Here is a 7,377-nt window from a genome sequence, read left to right as displayed (position 1 = left end):
AGCCAACAAGCCTTAATCCTCTTCTCATCCCCCTCCTTCTGCTTCCGACCCCCTCTTGGTATCAGAGCCTGATGGGGAAGTAGGAACATGCTAAATATGTTAGATATAAGTTATTTCTCTGTTCTGTTCTTATATAATTAAGCACTATGGTCGGGATCTGGACTGGTAAGTACACAACTCAGCTAAACTAAAATGAAATCCTTTTTGAAGATCTCTCAGGATTATTTATATTCAGACTTATGATCATATCTGCAGCGGAGGCGTTGAAGGCAGTAAGTCCCTGTGTGGCAGTAAGTCTATATTGGCCATACTACAGATATGATATGTTAAGTTCAGAATATTTTTAATGTCCTTGTTTAGCTTTTCTTTTGTGGTGGCTTTAGTCTGATCCAGATCTATACTGCTCAACTATTAAGAACAACACAGAACCTAACCTATATTTCTAATTTATTTATCTGTTTCTATAGAACCAGGTGATGGCGATGATACTTACGGGTGAGGAAGATTTGTCTTTTATGATGCTTCGCTCTTTTTCCTCCAAGCTTTCTTTCAAATCTTCCCAACCCTCTTCTTCTTCTATCGATCATCCTCATCAATCCAATCAATTATCCAAATCTGTCTTCAAAGAAGAAATTCATTTTGAAGATATCAATCAAGATCTTGACAACTGGGAAATTCCAAAAATTTCTCATGCTGAGATCTACAAACCAAACGGATCCTTTTTCAAACGATCAGATTTCATTATCAAAACCGTTGAGCAAACCTACAAGCTCAGATCTGATGATGAAGAAATCCATCTGCTTTCCGAGAAAAGCATCAAAGAACATATCAGCAAGAACTTCAACTATCTTCATATAGGTAGTGTTCAAGTTGGTCTTAAACCCCTAACCAGGAAATCTCTTGACATCGCTGTACTCCTTTGTCTTAGGGATGTTAGACATAATCAATTCCATGACTCCCTCTTAGGAACGGTTGAAACCAGCCTGAGTAATGGACCAATCTTTTTCAATTGCTTCCCAGATCTAACTGTTAGTCTGGAAGATAAAAACATCCTTGATGTCCTCTTCCTAAATATCAAGCTTCACGGCCTTGATATGAAAGAAGATTCCATTCCAATCTCTTTGATCTACAGGGTTCAATACAAGGTAATGAACTCTATCAAATCTTATTTCTTGCGAACCAATTGTGAGAAATCTGGAGAAACTACCCTCTTCCTCACAGATTATGATAAGGCCAATGTTATTGTGCCCAAAACCATCCAATGGAGTGATATCACCCTTCCAGAAAAATGGTCTTTGGAAAAGGCTACTCCAGCCCAACCTGCTGAAACTCCTGAGTTTCGTGAAATCATCCAACACCAATCTGGCCAAGTAGATCTCATCTTTGATAGGAGAAATTCCTTCTCTATCCCTAGATCTATTAGGACGTCCTCAAATGATTTCCAATCCGTCATGTCTAGAAGATCTTTTTCTATGACTAGAAGGAACCAGCCTGAGTCTAGTGCTCGACCTTCCCTCTCTCATGACGGATCTACTATCCATTTAGCTGGATATGTCAATACCACTCCTGTCAAGACTACCTATGACAAGGGTGATGAAGATCATCAATCCACCTTATCTCCAACGTATTCTTCTCTAGAAACCCCTGGAGAAACTTCTGATTTCATTGGAGCAATCACTACTGAATTCGTCATCGACAAAGGAAGTATCAAGGCAGATTTCTACTCTGACCGATGGACTCAGCAAAGAAAATGGTTCTTTGCAAAGTATCAGGGTGAAAAGAGAAAGAAGATCCAAGAAAAATTCTATGGGTTCCTTGAGAAAACCCAGCAAAACATCTTCTTTTTTGAATGGTTTCAAGATTATGCCAACAAGAATTGGAAATCTTACCCCTTCCAAATTGACATGGTTAAATGGCAGCATAAGGATGGAAAAGAAACCCTTTCTAACCTGCCACCTAAAACTCCTTTCCTTCTTAAAGGAGCTCAATCTACACCTGTCCTAGCTTCTCCCTTCAAGACTAGGAAAGAAGAAGGTGATGTCACTGGTAAAGACATCAAAGACCTCATGGAACAATCCAATTATACCAATAAGTATCTTCAAATTCTTGGAGAATCCCAAGTGCAGGATTCCTCTTCCAGGAAAGGAAAAGAAAAGGTCAAGATTGAACCTTCCTCTTCTAATCTTGATATCCCTAAAGGATGTCAACTTGAAAAACCTCTTTTCAAACCTTTTCAAATCAGTAGCCGTTCCAGACACTCGGCTCAAACTCTTCGAGCAAAAAAGGAATCTGACAATGAGCTCCTCCAAAAGGTGGTAGAGCAACTTCAGCTTCTCAAACAAGTTATTCCTGAGACTCCGGAACCTCCTGAGACTCCGGAACCTACTCCGGAAGCAGTTTCTAATCCCACTATTACTGCTCCTCCTCCTCCAAAAACTCGTACTTCTACTCGTAATACCTCTACTTCTTTAAATAATATTGAAGATGGTAAGGTTGAGTCTGATTCTGATATTCAATCTATGAAGTCTGACGTTCAATCTATCAAGAGTATTCCGGTCAATACTGTCATTCACAATTCTAAGAATCAGTGGAGAAAAGAAACCAAGCTCTACTATCCTAGAGCTACTGCTCCTGATCTTCTTTTAGAAGAATCTTCAAACTTCAAAAGCTTCAGTGCCAACAATGTCTATGAATGGAATATTGATGGTGAAAACGAGTATGGCATCACCAAAATCCTCCAAAATATGACTATGGTAGCCACTGCCTATGTTACCGCCAACAATTGTCCTGAATCTCTTATCGTTGAAGTCTTGGTTGCTGGTTTCTGTGGCCAGCTCAAAGGTTGGTGGGATAATTATCTCACTCAAGACGAGAAGGATCAGATCTTGACCGCTGTCAAGACTGATGAAGAAGGTAATCCTATCATGGAAGATGGCAAATTCATCTCTGATGCTGTCAACTCCTTAATCTTTACCATAGCCCAACATTTTGTTGGAGATCCTTCCCTCATCAAGGACAGATCTGGTGATCTTTTGTCCAATCTGAAGTGCAAATCTTTGGGTGATTTCAGATGGTATAAGGATACCTTCCTGACCAGGGTTTACACCCGTGAAGACAGCCAACAAGCCTTCTGGAAAGAGAAATTCCTGGCCGGTCTTCCTAAATCTTTTGGCGACAAAGTTCGTGAGAAACTTAGAAGCCAAAATCCGGGGGGAGAAATCCCATATCACACCCTTAGTTATGGACAGCTCATAGCTATCATTCAAAGAGTTGCTCTCAAAATCTGTCAGGATGACAAAATCCAACAGCAACTCACTAAGGAGAAGTCTCAGAATCGCAGGGATTTGGGTACTTTCTGCGAACAATTCGGAATTCAAGGTTGTCCCAAGAAACCTAAACCCAGAAAGCAAGATCCTCCTCCCAAACAACAATGGAGAAAGAGATCTAGCAGGAATGATCATAGGAAACCCAAGCCTAGATCAAAACCCCAATCTTCGCAAATTCCAAAGAACCCTCCTGAGACTAGACCCTCTCAAGGAAAAGATGTTACCTGCTACAACTGCGGCAAGCCGGGCCATATTAGCAGGTATTGCAGACTCAAAAGGAGAATCTCTGAGCTTCATCTTGAACCTGAGATCGAGGACAAGATCAATAATCTCCTCATTCAAACTTCTGATGAAGAAGAATCTAATCCTTCGGATTCTGAGGTCTCTGAAGACCTAAATCAAATTCAGAATGATGATTCTCAATCATCATCTTCCGTCAATACCTTGTCCATCAACACTTTGACCAATGAACAAGACCTTCTCTTCAGGGCCATTAATTCTATCCCTGATCCTGAGGAAAAGAAAATCTATTTGGAACGCCTCAGGTCTACTCTTGAAGATAGGCCTCCCAAAAGTCCTATAACCACCAATAAATTCAATCTTAGAGATACTTTCAAGCGTCTTGAGAAATCTACGGTCAAACCCGTCACTATTCAAGACCTTCAATCTGAAGTCAATTCCCTCAAGACTGAGGTTAAAAGTCTCAAACAAATCCAAAATAGTCAGCAGCTTATCTTAGAAAAACTGACTAGAAATTATGAGGAAGATGATTCTTCTGTACCTGATTCCAATCCTGCTCCTAACAACAATTGCGAAGACTTTCTGGAGAATATTAACCAGGTCACCATTCAGAAATTCTTCATCCATGTCAAAATCCTCATAGGAGATTTTATTCTCGAAATCCCTGCCCTCTTTGACACAGGGGCAGATTCCAGTTGTATCTCGGAGGGACTCATTCCCACCAGATATTTTGAGAAAACCACTGAGAAGCTCAGCGCTGCTGAAGGATCTAGACTAAAGATCAAGTATAAAATCCCCTCAGCTATCATAAAAAATGGTAGTCTTGAAATCGAAACTCCATTTCTGTTAGTCAGAAATTTGAGTCAAAAAATCATTATAGGGACCCCTTTCATTAAGAAGCTCTTCCCCTATAATACTGACGAAAACGGCATCACTGTTCAGCATCTTGGACAGCCTATCTTGTTCAAATTCTCTGAACCTCCCATAGATAAGACTTTGAACGTCATATCCTACAAGGAGAAGCAGATCAACTTCCTCAGGGAAGAAATCTCTTACAGAACCATTGAGGATCAATTGCAACAACCTTCTGTTAAATCAAGGATTGAGAATATTTTGGAAAATATTCAATCCAGCATCTGTTCTGATCTACCCAACGCTTTTTGGGAAAGAAGGAGCCATATGGTGGAACTTCCTTATGAAAAAGATTTTTCAGACAAACAGATTCCAACCAAGGCTAGGCCTATTCAAATGAATGAAGAACTTCTTCATTTCTGCCAAAAGGAAATCAATGATCTCCTTGAAAAGAAACTTATTCGCAGGAGTAAGAGCCCTTGGTCCTGTGCAGCCTTCTATGTCAACAAACAAGCTGAGATAGAACGGGGAACCCCTAGGCTGGTTATTAACTACAAACCTCTCAATCAAGCCCTTTGTTGGATTAGATATCCTATCCCCAACAAGAAAGATCTCTTAGCCAGACTGCATGATGCTAAGGTCTTTTCAAAATTCGACATGAAATCTGGATTCTGGCAAATCCAATTGCAAGAGAAGGATAGGTATAAAACTGCTTTTACTGTTCCTTTTGGGCAGTATGAGTGGAACGTTATGCCTTTTGGGCTAAAGAACGCCCCATCTGAATTCCAAAGGATTATGAACGAAATCTTCAATCCTTATTCCAAATTCACTATTGTCTACATTGACGATGTTCTAATCTTTTCCCAAACTTTAGATCAACATTTCAAACATCTCAATACGTTCATCTCTGTAATCAAAAGGAATGGCTTGGCTGTATCCAAGACAAAGGTCAGTTTGTTCCAAACCAAAATCAGATTTCTTGGTCACAACATCCACCAAGGAACCATCATTCCTATCAATAGAGCCATCGAGTTCACGGATAAATTCCCTGATCAAATCATTGACAAAACCCAACTACAAAGATTCCTGGGTTGTCTCAATTATGTTGCGGACTTCTGTCCTCAACTCAGTACCATAATCAAACCCCTTCATGATAGACTCAAGAAGGATCCTCCACCTTGGTCCGATATTCATACCAATGTGGTCAAACAAATCAAACTTCGTGTCAAGAATCTCCCTTGTCTTTATCTCCCTAATCCTCAAGCTTTCAAAATTATTGAAACTGATGCCTCTGATATTGGCTTTGGTGGTATTTTGAAACAAAAGGTTTTTGACAAGGAACAAATTATTGCTTTTACTTCAAAACATTGGAATCCTGCTCAACAGAATTATTCTACTGTCAAAAAAGAAGTTTTAGCAATCGTTTTATCTATTTCAAAATTTCAATCTGATTTGATTAATCAAAAATTCTTAGTCCGTGTAGACTGCAAATCTGCGAAAGAAATCTTACAAAAAGATGTCAAAAACTTAGCTTCAAAACATATCTTTGCCAGATGGCAAGCTATTTTAAGCGTTTTTGACTTCGATATTGAATATATAAAAGGATCTAACAATTCTCTCCCTGATTTCCTCACTCGTGAATATTTGCAGGGAAGATCATAAGATGTCCTCCAGAGGAGGATCCTCCTCCTCCCGAGGAAGAGGAAGAAACAAAGAAAAAAGCAAAGGTATTATAATCTCTGACTCTTTAATCTTATCTGGGCCCACTGCCCATCAATCTGGACCCACTGTCCAAAAATCTGAGCCCACTGCTCAAAACCAATCTTCACAACCAAAACAAACCAAAGCTGATTATGCTTTATCAATTCCAACTCTCCTTGCCTTCAAACAAGCAGGCCTGGATAATGTTCCTCAGGGACTCATCAATTTACCAAATAAATCTTGGGCCAGCATCGCTGATAAAGATGATGACCTAGATCTCCAATCCCTCCAATCTTTTATTGAAAGAACAAAAAGCTTAGCAACTCATGATGGAAAGAAACCAGTTGTTGTTGCCCAATCTAGCCCAGTTACCCAATCTAACCCAAAATCGGAATATTTGACCAAAACTATCTCCAAATTCCAAACCTTGATTGAACCAGAATGGTGGGACCTTTCAGGAGGGAACCTCGCCAATAAAATTGGTACTAAACTTTTCCCTGGTTATCTTGATCCAATCCACCCAAACAAAACCCAGAGATTCTATGAGTTTATCTTGGTTGATACAAACAGTGTGGATATTAAGCATTTTAGGGATAAAAATGACAACTCCCTAATTACCCACTCCACACTCCAAATTCTCCGTGTCCTTCGTCCCACTGACTTTGGACCCAATCCAAACACCTACAGAAAATTTTCCCAGAATTTTGACCCTATAGGTTTTAATTATTGGGATTACATCAAAGCTTGGGAATTTACAATCCTTGGCCTGCAAAACCAAAATTTCAAGCATTCTTGGCTCATTTACTTCAAATGGACCAACAAATATTCCTTTCCAATTTGGTTCCATTCTTGGTGGAGCTTCTTTGGTCCAACTACTGAAATCTTTCCCCCTGAAGTTCTGGAGGGATACAATCTTTTCCTGAAACATTGGGACAAAGAGTTTAACAATTATCCTGATTGTTTAAACTTTTATACAATCTTTTCCCTTTCTTGGGTATTCTCTTGGAGGTACGGTCTTAAAGCCAAACCCCAACCAATTCTCAACAAACATGCCCTTATCAAGTGGTGGAAGGCTTTTGATGCTTCCAAAGCTCACAAGGATAAAGTAATTCAATGGTTCAAAAACAACCAGAAATATCTCAAGCATGCAAGTCCGCAAACCAGCCTCTTGCTAAATCAAAAGGCCCACATCACAGCGGCCCTTGCAGGAGCTTCAACAGAAGAAGACTTGCTAAGAAATCTTCAATCTGCTCTTCAA

This window comes from Lotus japonicus, chromosome 5, assembly GCF_012489685.1.
Source record: "Lotus japonicus ecotype B-129 chromosome 5, LjGifu_v1.2".
Lineage (NCBI taxonomy): Eukaryota > Viridiplantae > Streptophyta > Magnoliopsida > Fabales > Fabaceae > Lotus > Lotus japonicus.
Note: the sequence above shows the minus strand (reverse complement) of the source record.